Source organism: Photinus pyralis, unplaced genomic scaffold (assembly GCF_008802855.1).
Source record: "Photinus pyralis isolate 1611_PpyrPB1 unplaced genomic scaffold, Ppyr1.3 Ppyr1.4_LG7, whole genome shotgun sequence".
Taxonomy (NCBI): domain Eukaryota; kingdom Metazoa; phylum Arthropoda; class Insecta; order Coleoptera; family Lampyridae; genus Photinus; species Photinus pyralis.
In genome coordinates this window covers 27,363,224-27,376,758 of record NW_022170738.1, presented here as the reverse complement: position 1 = coordinate 27,376,758, position 13,535 = coordinate 27,363,224, and the positions used below count along the sequence as shown (strand labels likewise).

Genomic DNA, 13,535 nt, shown 5'->3' with positions numbered 1-13,535 from the left:
AGAATTGTGTGATAAACTTGAATGTTTATAATAATTGCTCCGTGCAAAAGTAGTTTGTAGTCTTTCATGTTCGTTGTAGTTAAACCTAATTAGTAATTAGTTTATAATTTTTCATTTTGTATTATAAACAACTTCGTTCTGAATTTCATAGGACATAACCTTTAACCTAAAACCTACAATTACGTTGTATATTTATAACTGAGCATAGGGATTTTCGTATTAGTGATATCTGCCAACTTAAAAACGGTGCGTTAATAGGACTCATTGAGCGGAAAACAGTGCGTTAATAAGAACATTTAAAAATCGAAATAGAAAAAATAAATTTTGCATATCAGACTTTGGATTTTTGCTGTGCGAGCGCTTAGAGACCCTTCTTCTGTATAGATAATAAAATTTTAAAAAAATCCTGGCATCTTTTGTTCGCCATGCAAACCTAGATATCTGAAATAAAAATATTTTAATGTATAAAATACAATATTGCAAATAATATTTACTATAAATATAACAAGGAAATTTTACGGTCTTCTTAAAATCTTGTGGTTCGTATGCAAAAATTACTTTAGGGTCGTATAAAAAACCAAACACTGTGTATAAAAACTGTGTATCGCGATGTTGCTCGACGAAAGATTTTGCCAAATTCAAAATAACAAAGTTATCAGCAATCGACCAAATTCGAGAAACGCGCTCTAGCCGCTAACGATTAGAGATACTGGTACCGATAGTGAATACTGGTTGCGCCAGTGACTTTCTCCTTTGAGTTCCAGACACTTAGGTCCACTTTTTCTATCTTTTAAAAAAAAGGTGTTTCCATGAGAAAGTATCAAAATTTGGATCACCCTGTAGAAATTTTCAAAAATCTATGCGCAGTTCGTCGTTGAACACTCTGTGTATTTCAAAATAGAAAGGTAAACAAAATAATTATTAATGAAGAATAAAATATTAAACAAAAGTCGAGTGCAAGCTGATGAATATCTCCGGTAGTGCATACTCATCAAACACTTGCCAAGAAGAGCTTGGCAAATCTTTCAAAACTTCTCATACGTAGGTTTCGCCATTTATTTATATGAGGAAACTCCCCTTGTAAAAGCAAACAGCATGCGGACGATAGATCTGTTTATGGCCTAATGTGCATATTAACTAGGTAACCTTAACCTACAGATTGCTACTAATTTAAAGGAAATTACTGAACCGTTAATGAGTAGATTAATCTGTCAATGTGCACGTTAACTTTTTCTAACATTAGCGGTAACATATACCTACATTGAAGGACTTTCACGGAATTGATAGAAATGATGAATTACCCTAGTGCATTTTTCGTAAAATATATCCACCGAACCAGCCTAACCCATTTAAAAAGCTCATACAGTTATAGATATGATATCCCCATTAAACTATTGCTGATAAACCTACAGGTATTGAAATGATTAACATACTTGTTGCACACCTAAAAGCGAAAAGGTTGTATATTTTTATTAAGTAAAAATCGCGGATATAAACAAAACCAAACATTCATCAGGTATGCATATTACGAAATACATGCAGATCGATGATCGTATTCAGATCAAACATAAACCAGATATCCTTCGTGTGCTCACAAGCTGTCAACATCTGTGCAATCTCCAAAGCAAATTTTTCGAAACGCCTTTAAAAATTTAGAACATTTCAATTTCGAAATCTGGCTGATTTAAACCGCAAACATTGTTTAATTATGAACCATCCGCGTGCCCCAATTACCGAACAAAAGTATCGACAACATTCAATCATTGCTAAAAATAGTGATTCAATTTGAAGTAAAACGCCAAAAATGTATTATTGTATCTTTTACGAGAAGTCGCCTACCCGCTATTATACAAATCTTTTCCGCACAGCGTGATTCAGATTCACACAATTTAATGTGGGCTAATCAAATTTGTAATGCTAATGTTACACATTTCATTCATTGCAGTCATTAAGCACGGCGAATCTCAAATTTGGAATTATAACTAAATGAATTACGCTTCATTTTAACCTAATTACACAGCGAGTCTGAGAAGGTTTCATTTCTTGATTTATATTTTATACAGAATCCAACCAAATTTGGCTACAAATCAAGTTCTTCTATAACAACCACTGTATAATTACGAGGGCCAGCACAATATATTATTAATAAATTGGTTGCATTTTCAAATTGAGAATGTGTGTTTATGTCTAAACTAAACGATTAATGCCCTCTAAGAACTTATATACGCGCACATCCCACAATTTAATTCGGTTTTCAAAAACCCGATTGTTTTGTTACAATCAAATGCAGAGAGAGCACTAGGGTGATTTCTAAAACGAGACTCTTGCTCCTGCAAGAACCATTCGACAATCTTAAAAATATAATATTTTTACCGAAAGAAAGTACCTATCAGAAAAAAAAACGAAAGCAATCTTCAAGTATGTGTTCTCGGAGATTAAGGGTGCTTTATTCATTCAATTTACCTAATTCTTCATTTACAATAAGGTGAACACTACACGATGGTTGCTACATGTTTCGACAATACATCATCTTCAGGTGGCTAAAGGAATTTTTTGTATAGCGGCGATGAGTGTGGTGGTTTTGGAATGTCGAGAATTTCTGCTGGAAAGATGAATAAAGTTGTTCACTGAACGTTTTTTCCACATTGCGTGTTTCCTTTACAGTGAGAGTCATGTTTAGGACCTTGACCTTCTGCCGTTCGGTGTAGCTTTTTTTGCGGAAATTTAACAGTTGAAAATTTAATTAGGTACTTACTGTTCATTTAAAGTGCAGAAATAAAATTTCGTAACCATGGCTGATCCTGAACCCGGACCTACTTCTTTCGTTTTCAACTATTTTTAAGGAAATGCTAAATAACTTTTTAGCGCACTTCCACAAAAATAAAAAAAAATGCTGTTGTGCCCACTTTGTCCGTCTGTTCTCTCGTTTTGAGACGGTACTAGTTTTTTATCTTAAGAGCTATTAATTGTTCTACTTTTTTCGCTATTTGGTTCGTTATGGTGTCGAGTCTTGCACCAAGGAAGGAATTTTTTCTGTACCGCTTACAAAAAAAGTTATTGTAAAAAAACCGTTTTTTACATGTTCCATAATTTTACACTTTTGCCGTTTATTAACGATCCTAGAGATCGTTTATAATTTTGCATTGCTGTCTGTCGCCTGCCTGTTGGTCTGTCCGTCTGTTCCATTGTCTGTCTGTCCCTCTATCTGTCCGTATGAACGATAACTTTGTTTAGGAATGTCCGATCGCTTTTACATCTTCGTTAGTTATGAACTGAATTGCATGAAATTCAATATGGGCATAGCTTTAGCCATATAATATGCAATGCCAAAAGTTGAGTCAAATCGATTCAAAATTCACAGTGCCCTTTTCGCATCTCGACCATTTATAAATCGAATTGCAAACTTTTTTAATTATACAAGTATTTCAATGAAATTTGATACATAGCCACTTGGAATAAAAGCAAATTTAACGCCAATTTCAAAATTTGGTTTTGCACATGCGCAGTGCCAACTTTCTTATTAATGGAAGCATTTAAATGAAACTCTTCTTATAAACTGAAATTGAAGTAGCACGTCAACAATGGATTGCATATGTGCAACGCTATCTTTCATATTTGTGGCCGGATTTTTACAATTTTAACAAAAGTTGCATCTTACAAATAGGAAATGAATGCAAGTGGAAATGCGCTTTATGTAAATCGTTTACGATTACTTTTTAACTTATTTATATTCACCTTCAGAAGATCCGCCTGCGGAAGATTCGTCCTCGAAGGATTAATTCCCGATGATTCGCGTGCGTGAATTTTTTATACAAAAAAATGTGCTGTTGCTTGCGTTTTGTTCATTCGTCCTCCCATCCGCCCAGAGACCGCATATTTGTAAACGGCAGACGCGCCCACGCGCATAAAAAATGGATCTTTCCCCACAACTACTTCGGAATACCAACTCAGTTTAATCACGATCGAATGTGTGCCATAATAGTCTATAATAGTGGTAAGGATACTCGACTTGCAACCGGGCGACTCGTGTTCCGATTCTTAGCATGAAGTTTTTTTTAATTTTTTTTTCAGCGGAGTTTGACATTGGTTTATTTTTGTAGGGGAATGCTCCTAGAGTTTTTTTGACGTTTCATTTTTTTCAATAGGCAGACGACTTTCAATTTTTTTGTCTTTAACACCCCCCGCCCCTTCAAATGTTATCTTCAAATGCGGTTTTGGAAAGTAAAACGTCCATAACTTTTACATGCCTTGATCAATGCGTGTCACATTCTGCATACGTATGCCTCTGATAGTACCAAGTAATTTACTATGTACTGGCTTTCGAACAGGTCTCCCATACTGACATTCTTTATTTTAACTCAATTTCTTCGAAAAAGGTCAAAATGGTTTCAGAAGAGAATAACAAAAATCCATGTTTCGCCATGTTAGCTAGCATTTTGAGGATTGAAAGGGGGTGTGGAGCTTGTTTTATTGTTCAGGTCTCAACGTCGAGATCGGCTACAGTTCTTCAAAATTATACGTATATCTGTATTCGAGAACGGAGTGATATCTCGAATACAAGTGCCGTAAGATGCCATTTTTAAAAATTCAGTTTTCGCAATCCATGCAACTATTTTCGGAAATCCTAATTAAGATGGACAAGGGCGGTCTCCTTTTTGTGTTATTAACTTCCCTAGGTTGTTTTTGTTTACATTCTATTTAAACGTAGAAAGTTCGGAGCATTTTTTTGGGTCTTTATCTGTTATCAAATGTAAATGCTTAATTTAATAGACAGGTAGATGTGATTTATCGCCTTTTCTGTGTAGTTAAGAGAGATTAAATTTTATTTTTCCTAGAATTTAAGTTTGGAATTATCTCTTAATGTCTGATAACAAATTGATTTAGAAATTTAATCGACCTCTATTCTTGGCCTAATAACGTGGGTTGATAGGATAGTTTTGTTGTCAACTGTGTATGATTGGTTGTTGTAATTTTTATTATCGGAAGAAGGGTTTCGCCTTAATTAGGACGTTAACAAGAAAAGCGTCGCTTTTTGTCACGTTCCACGCCGAGTTATGTTTCGTTGCAGATTTTTTCGCTTCTTGCGAATTCCATCGCTGATTTACGGCCAGTTTATTATTCATTTGAATTGAAGCATAGCAAACATCGAAAGTTTTCGTTCAATGTGAGTTTTTTCGTGGATGTGCTTGTTTACCCGAAGAGGAGATACTGCGTTTACCCAACGTCGTTAGTGTAAAGTGTCATTTATGTTAATTGAAAATTTTAATTTTTATGAACTGTGTACGGATACCTTTTGATTGCATATTTCAATTCCCGAACAAGAATGTAAATAGTTAAGTCGTAATTTTAGTCTATTTGTAATAACTGTTTGTATTTTTGTACCATTTTCCTTTTGTGTGTTAAGATTAAATCGCACTTTTGTAATTTTCGCATTAATTGCCGTGTGTTTCTTTACAACGACTTCATTTCTAATTTACCTGTATTTTTGTTGGATGCTTGCCCAAGGTCCATTTTAGTTATTCAAAATTTTGCAGTTCAGTTTGGAGTTTAAGGTATTTGAGTTGACACACTATCTGTTTGAGGTTAACTGAGAGCAGAGTCGAATCTCTCCTCTGTATTGGGGAGAAGTTTTGTGCCGTGATCATAATAAAAGGTAAAGAGCTAGCTAGGTTCTTGTTTTGGCGTTTTGTGTACGGTCTTTCTTGCCTACGGATTAGTGTACACAGTAATATTTAGGTTCACACAAAGAAGACGGAATAGATGCCGTATCTCATTCTTAAATCAACATATCTGGATACCCTGACGTTTCATGAAAAATCTAAATAAACCGGTTATAGTTTCTATTAATTGGGTTTTCAGGGATTTCAAAGGTTTTAAGTACGCTGCAGCATTAAAAATCAAGAGCCGTGTGCGACTTTTGCCCTAGTCTAGAAAAAAGTAGTTGCCATCTCTAAAGGGTGTTCAAGAAGCCATTCAAATGTGCTTTTACTTTTCCACCAGCATTGATCCTAACTATCTTTTACAAAAACAATAGATACACTAGTTTTCTTTCGAATGGGTACTTTTTTTTTCGGAGAATCTGAATCTATATAAGAATTTCCATAACACGCTAGGTTTAGAAGCTACCTACAGGCTACTACTTTCTTATTTCTTGTGGATGCCATATTGGATTTTTACGGAAAGAAGTAGAGGACAAAAAAGGAATTAATTTCAATGTATCGCCATCGTAACCATGTTCTTTCAGCAAGATATAGTTACCGGTGCATATTTTCTTGAAAAATTAATGTAAAACACTTGATTTTGAAATTTTTCATGTAAATTTAGGGAGTGTGATACGTCATTCTTTTTTGCCCTCTATCTCTTTCTGTAAAAATCCGTATGTAAGAAATAAGAAAGTAGTCACCCTCGTAGTCACTTGTAACTTCTACATCTAGCGTGTTATAGAAATTCTGATACGAGATTCAGTTTCTCCGAACGCCCATAGCCCATAGAAGGTGCCAACAGGATCCGACCATTTCCGACACCGGAAAAATGGAAACGAATTTTGAAATTTTCAGTTTTTCGGTGATACCTCAGTTATTTTTAAAGATTTTTCAAAAATTTCAAGTGAGTTTTTTAGTAGACCTAAAAAAATATGATCTTAACCACCTCAGTTTATTTTTTCGATCCATCGCAAAAATGGTGGGTGAAACAAAAAATTCCAGTTATACGTCGATGACCATGACCATCACAAGTTATCTTATAAATAGTATCTAAGTTAGTTCAAAAAAGAAAACTTTCCTACTTACCAAATTGTGAATTACAAAACTGCGCTTGGGGGTGAGTAGGTACACAGGAGCAGCCGTAGGCAACTGTGACGTAAAGTAGGATGACTGTCGTGACAGTTAAGATGCACACATTCGACTGCATATCTAAAATACAAAAAAAGCAATCAGAAATCAAAGATAAATCAATGCTGATTTATGGCAAGCGTCCGTTTAACGAGTCGCAAGAAGTGAATGTCATAAATAATCTCCGGTGATCATTTCAATTTCAAAAACCTGGCGTTGCCCGATGTTTCCGCAACGTTAACTACGCAGCAAGTATATTGTTTTTCAATTAGTGACGGTAATTTGAAATTTACGACCTTAATCGGGTGGCGATTAAAGCTAAACATTAAAAGCTTTTGACGTTTACTGCAGGTAGACGAAAATGGCTTCGTTTAGAAGTTACACCTACGACACTGCGCGTCCTTACTGAAAAAGAGCGAACGGGTAGGTACATTTTGTAAGAACGGCACGTGAGGGTATAATTACGAAAAGATTCGTGCAGATTTCGGAATGAGATTGAAAATAATTAACAAATTATTTTGGATTCAGACAGCGCGTTTTGAACGATCCAGGGGAAGGGAAAGGGCACGAAATGAGCATAGTAAATTTATACTCTAATGAATCTCGCCTGCGTGCCAGTAACAAAATTTAGATGGAAAGCGTAAAATTTCATCTGAATCGATATTCTGTAGGCTCAATATATCAAGATTATACACAAAGCCGTTGAGCACTCTTATAACTTAAAGTTTACTGTTGTCCCCTGAATCCTTTCTTAAACCCCGAGTGCAATAGACTGACTGGAAAGCGGAAAAATCATTTACATGCGTATGGGGGATTACTTTCTTTTGAAATTAATTGCTTTTCACTTGCAGACAACCCTGAAATTTAATTATCCCTTCGAGCTGACAGAATGACCATTTAAAGGTTCAAATGAAAAACAACTACCTACGACGTAACGCTTGTTGATACACGCGAAAATAAATTGGAAGTAAAAACATTTCCTTTTATTCTTTCCTCTTATTTTCAATATGAAAACATGTAGTACTGCGAAGTTGGAAAAGTGTCATTCAACAATCCCATAAAAATAACAACGTTCTCCAAACCAGTACATAAGGTCACATTTTCTCGGAGAGAACACTCACGTAATACAATTTCCAAAATATGTCAAAATATACGAAGTAGTAATGTGAGTTTATATTTCCGCCTCACGTCAAGTGAAAAACGTGGGGCGTTTCGGTGAAAAATCGAATGGACTTCGATACATACTGCAGGTCTTTACTCAGACATTCCTACATTTCTAAAAAAAACTGCATACGAGAAAATTCCCACAAAATGAGTCACGGCGTGATAGACATCCCGTTGATAGCGGTTTACACATAATACTATTATCCTGCACTATCTTATCGTTATCAGTCCTACAGTTACCTTTTTGCGGAAGGTCAATTCCCTGAAACAGTTTGAGTCAAGTTTATATATAATTGTAAACGTTATGGTCTATAAACGAAAAACGTGTATTTTTAGTGGGGAACAAGAATTTCGGTTTTTAAAAGGTGTGCAAGTACAAACAAGTTAAACAAGTATAAATTATGCACAGCTCTTGTGCAGATAACGCGCATTTTTTTTAACCGAAATTGTTTTGTTTTGTTTTGACATCACCAATGGATATATTTCTTGCAAACGTTTCAATCGCCCTTTGTGAGTACCATCCTCCGACAATTCGGTCTTGAGGTATAAGGGAATATACCCGATCACGATAAGAGGTCGAGGAGGAGGGCTATGGTTGGTAGAAATTAATTCCTTTCGTTGAGACCTTTCATTAGAGTACCATGAAGAATAAAACTAGTTCCACTCCCCCTCTCCTCCTCTTCCCCGTACTTTGATAATTTGAACGCCCCACACCATCTTTGTTTTTGAAATAACCGAGTTTTTGTTTCTACGAAAATGATAGATACACTGGTTCTTTTTAAAAATGTGAAAAAAAATTGTTTAGTTTCGTATACGAAATTTATAGAAAATGCAATTTTAAAATGTAAGATGGCAGTTACGGCCTCTGTTGGTCATTTTTTGAACTTGAAAATATTTTCCAGCGATTCTTCATGATTGATTTACCCAATAATTTTTTTACCCCTATGTCATACGACCAACGGTTCCCGAGATATGACCGAGGAACAGTCTTATTGGGTCACCCGGTACAAGGTTCGCCGGGATAGGCGATACAACGTTCGTCAGATCTGCTATTAACTATATAAACAAAAATGGATATTCTGTCTGTGTGGCTGTCTCTTATGCCTGCATAAACCGTTTATCCCATTGCAATGAAACTTAGGGAAATGGTTGGAGGTGTGCCCGTGAAAAATTCTGAGTTAGTGACTTTTCGAAATTCCCACGGGACCGGGACCGAGAACAGGAAAAAAACAGGATTTTACGTTTTACAGACCACACTTTACATTTAGAACATAGGTTTCTTTGGAGGCGTTTTAAGGTATACTCCGAAAAGTTCTCACGGGATTTCCTAAAGGCGGTACGAAGTTCGCCGGGACTGCTAGTTTTTATAATAAAAGTGACATTTAAAAAAACGAATTGTGCAATTTTTTTTAAATTGCTAAGTTTCCGAGTGGTACTTTTTTCAAATTGAACATAGATATGGGAAACAGTAAAAAAACATACCGTAATGTAAAATTTGGGTATTAATAATAATAATAATAATTTTATTGAACCTTTTGTTGCCATTTCTAAAATGTAAAGGTAAGTCATTAACTATTGTATAACATAAAAAATGATTAATCTATAATAACGTAGCGATATTACAGTTCAAATAACATACCATACCACAGATAACGTACAACAGATAACGTCTATGACTTCCAATATTCTAGGAGCGAGTAATAGCAATATTGCTGACTAGATAGATTCTAAGAGAATTTTTGTACTGGTTTTTATTTGTATTGGCCTACTATGCAAGTATTATATCGTCCGCCGATATGTGAACTATACAGGGCGTAACAGTTATGTTTGTACGTAAAAAAATGAGTAGAAGAGATTGGCCGCGCATGCGCCAGCCGAATGTAGACCAAAAGCATTTTTTTTTAAATTTTTTAATTTAAATTTGATTCCGCCATTTTCAAAGATAAGTACCGTGATACCTAATTTACACGACCTCGGAATTTTTTTCTCGCGCCGCTGGTAATGGATGCGCCAAATGGAGTTAGGAATATTTTTCAAATCAGAAAGAGTAAACGAAAAAAATCGAGCCTAATCTGCAATTCTATCCTCTAAGATGTGTTGTTGTCGAGATTGTTGTTGCTGGGAAAAAATTGAACAAAGAAACGCAAATCTTGGTACTTTTAGGGTACTCTTTGCTTTTAGGAACGACGAAACGCTTTGGACCTTGAGTTTAATTGGAAAAAATATTTGTATTGGTCGCCTCCACCTCTCATTATTATTAAAATTATTAAAAAATTACTGGAATTTTAAAAATTGTTGAAGGTTATATACACTAAGGTTATTAAGTGACCAACCTCTCGTGTTGACAGTAATCCATAACTGTCATTTTGCAGCAGAATATATAATTACCAAATTCCATTACTTACATCGAAAAATACCCAACAATTGTTAATTAACTGTTAACATCTGAATTTTTCGAGAACTTTTTAATAGATTAACTACACAACTAAAAGAGATGTCCGATACAGAGTGGTGATATACGAGCACTATATACTTCTCTGGATTTTTGATGATTTATTAGAGCGGAAGTGTTAATGGAGACACCCTGTATATTTAGTAGGTATTAGTTTAAGGTACTTCAATAGTAATGTTGCCTATTTTGATGTCAGTTAATATTCTTCGACTTGATCAATCAGCACTAGGTATTTATCGTGTTAATAATAGATGTGTCCGAAATTGGAAAACAGGTTGTAAATAAACAGTTTTTTACTCAATGTTTAATAAAAAAAACAATACCCAGTAGCTAACCATAAAAGATTATAAAAACAAGTTAACAGGTAGATAATACACAAATTATGTTTAATGTATTTATAATTTGTTATGAATCTGTTATGTCTACTTATCTTTATTGCGACTGGTTAAGCAATTAAACAAATTGAAATATTACGGAAAATACATTTCATGAATTCAAATTGAAACTGCACCAAAGATAATTCGTAGGTCGGTAGTCGCCATACCTAGGTCAGTATAATAGGTTAAATTAAACAATACTTGGAAATCAACAGATATCAGACTGAAAGTCTCAGTACATCTTGCATGGGCAACTATTAAATTATTTAATTTGTTAATTCTATATTCAGTGTTCCGAAGCCTCAATCCTAGAAATAAATTCTCAACAACCACATAAATGACAACAATAATTGTTAAAAATAATACGTGATAGTTGCCTCTCTTCGTCAAATGACGTATTATCGAATAAATTTGAATATTTATACTTGAGATCAAATGAGATTACGAAGTATATGTGCGAAACGTCCGCAGAAGATGTGTGTCATGAACAACTGAACGGATCCTTGGACATACGATCTCAAAATTTATGACCATTTATGCAATGAATCAAAACTAACGTCATCCCTTATTAGCGTGTGATTGTAACTACTGCATATTATTCACCACAAAATACGCATAATTCATGGATTTATATGTGGGTGAACTGTTGGTAATCGCTTAAATAATCCACTACTGTATGATGACTTTATTTTAATTGCTTTACCCGACGCGCGGCTTAATTATGACGTCATTTATTGTGGTATCATAAATCATGTAAATGAATAATTTATATGTAGATGAACCGGCATTGTATCAGTCGGCTGATTTAGGTATTTGAACTGCATTGTAATAGGGGTTGATTTGTCTTTCAATAACTCTTCATTTACCACTCATACACGACGAAAGAAGCAGACTAAACAAAACTGGCTATCGACGAAATCGGAAACTTTTTTCCTAGTGCCCAGCTGACATACATTAATCAATCGAATTGAATAGATCTACGTCATTAACGCCACTTGGTTTTTAAGAGACCGCGTTTATTACAACAAATTTATTAAATCATATTCGACCCAGATTACTTAATATGAAACGTAAAAAAAATAATTGTTCATTACTTACTGGTCGCTATCACCAAAATTATCCAAGAGTTAATTTATAGTCATTAATTATTTATAAACACTGAAATGTTTTTAGGGATCAGCGATGAGCGTATTCTAAGAACTCGATACGATTATATTAGCACACACATAACCGGAGGATTTTTAAACGAATACTACGATATTTACGTATTTTACGTCCGTTATATATACAGTATTTGTAACCACAATTATGTTTTGTTTACACAATGAAATACTCTCTCTTATATGCCAAGAAAGTTGTCTGCAGTTGGACTGGTCGTATCCCCATATTTAGACCTCGAAAAACGCCCGCGATCATTTGCATTTTCTAATTAAATTCATTTCCCTTTCCTATCGACGGGACAAGTTCGATAAGTCATCGCATCGATTGCACCATCGAATTTTGATCTATTTTCTACGGCATCTAAGTAGATCACGCCTCTTTTTGGAGTCGTAATTTATCAAGTGGTAATTAATGGGTACGAAAACTAAATTCAATTCAAAACCAATAAAGAATGTGGAGTAATTATGGGTCTTTCAACAGTACACGTAGGTACGGTCATGTATTTTGTCGATTACCAGTAGCGGATAAATTAATTACCTTGCAGGCTGACCAAATACGTTTTGTTGGTTAGTAGACTCTGGAGTTAGCTATCTGAAAAAATTAGATCTAGTGCAGAGCGGTCAAGGTTATGGCCCGCGCACCTTTTCTTGGAAATTGGCAACAGGACGACGGTTAATCGCGTTGAGGAAGTCGTCGGAAATGTTGAATAAATTCGATCATCTTCAGTATAGAGGTATGGGCGGATAATAAATACTTCAGTGTTTTATGATTAATGAATCGCCGAATTTGCGAGGTAGGTGAGCCATATCGTGAACAGAGTACATAAATTTTGTGAAAGACGATTAATACGTCCTAGTGGTCAATATTTATATCGCTCTAAAGATCAAGTCATCAAAATATTTCTTCTGTCAACAGTAAATGGTTAAGCATATGAGTGTTTCAAAAATATCAGAAATGTTTGGTGAAACTGACATATTTTTAACGTAGGTATATTTTGGTATTTTAACAAATTTACCCGCATTTGTACTAAATAATCATTATGGGGTAAGTGTACGTATATAGGTAACATCATCAACAAGCGTAAAGTTGGACGTTTATTTATATATATTTTGGTTACATAAATTAATTAAAAGTACTTCATGGAGAAGAAAAAGAATAACATGCAAAGGCAAAATAAACGTGTCGCGATTCTTCTAGCTAGATTCATCAAGGCGCCATCAAGTCGATAAGGGATTAGTCACCGGTGATAAGGAAAGCGAATGTGGCTCATTCTTTCTATGAAATATTATGCTAACTCGTTATTTTTCTAGAAGTTTTTTGTTTACTATACTCGTATAAGCAAATTAAATTGTGTTTAGTCTTAGTTTTAATATCGATGTCGAAGTGATCAATAATAAAATTCGCGCTCGTGTGATAAATGTGTTGTTAATAAAAGTGAATAATAAACATTGAGTTGTTATAAATCTATTTCAAGACCGTTAGAAAATTACTCCATTCGTCCTTCTTGGCATGTTGCCCTTTTCTCGATCATGTGACGTACTACCATTGTAT

General features: G+C 34.7%; 1 long non-coding RNA gene across 1 annotated transcript; it reads right to left on the bottom strand.

Moving 5' to 3' along the window:
• Positions 1 to 279: 279 nt before the first annotated feature.
• On the bottom strand, positions 280 to 12,198 carry LOC116176304. Its single transcript, XR_004146422.1, has 3 exons — positions 11,922 to 12,198; positions 6,789 to 6,911; positions 280 to 441 (listed from the first exon to the last, which is right to left on the bottom strand). It is a non-coding gene; the product is annotated as an uncharacterized LOC116176304 (long non-coding RNA).
• Positions 12,199 to 13,535: the final 1,337 nt, after the last annotated feature.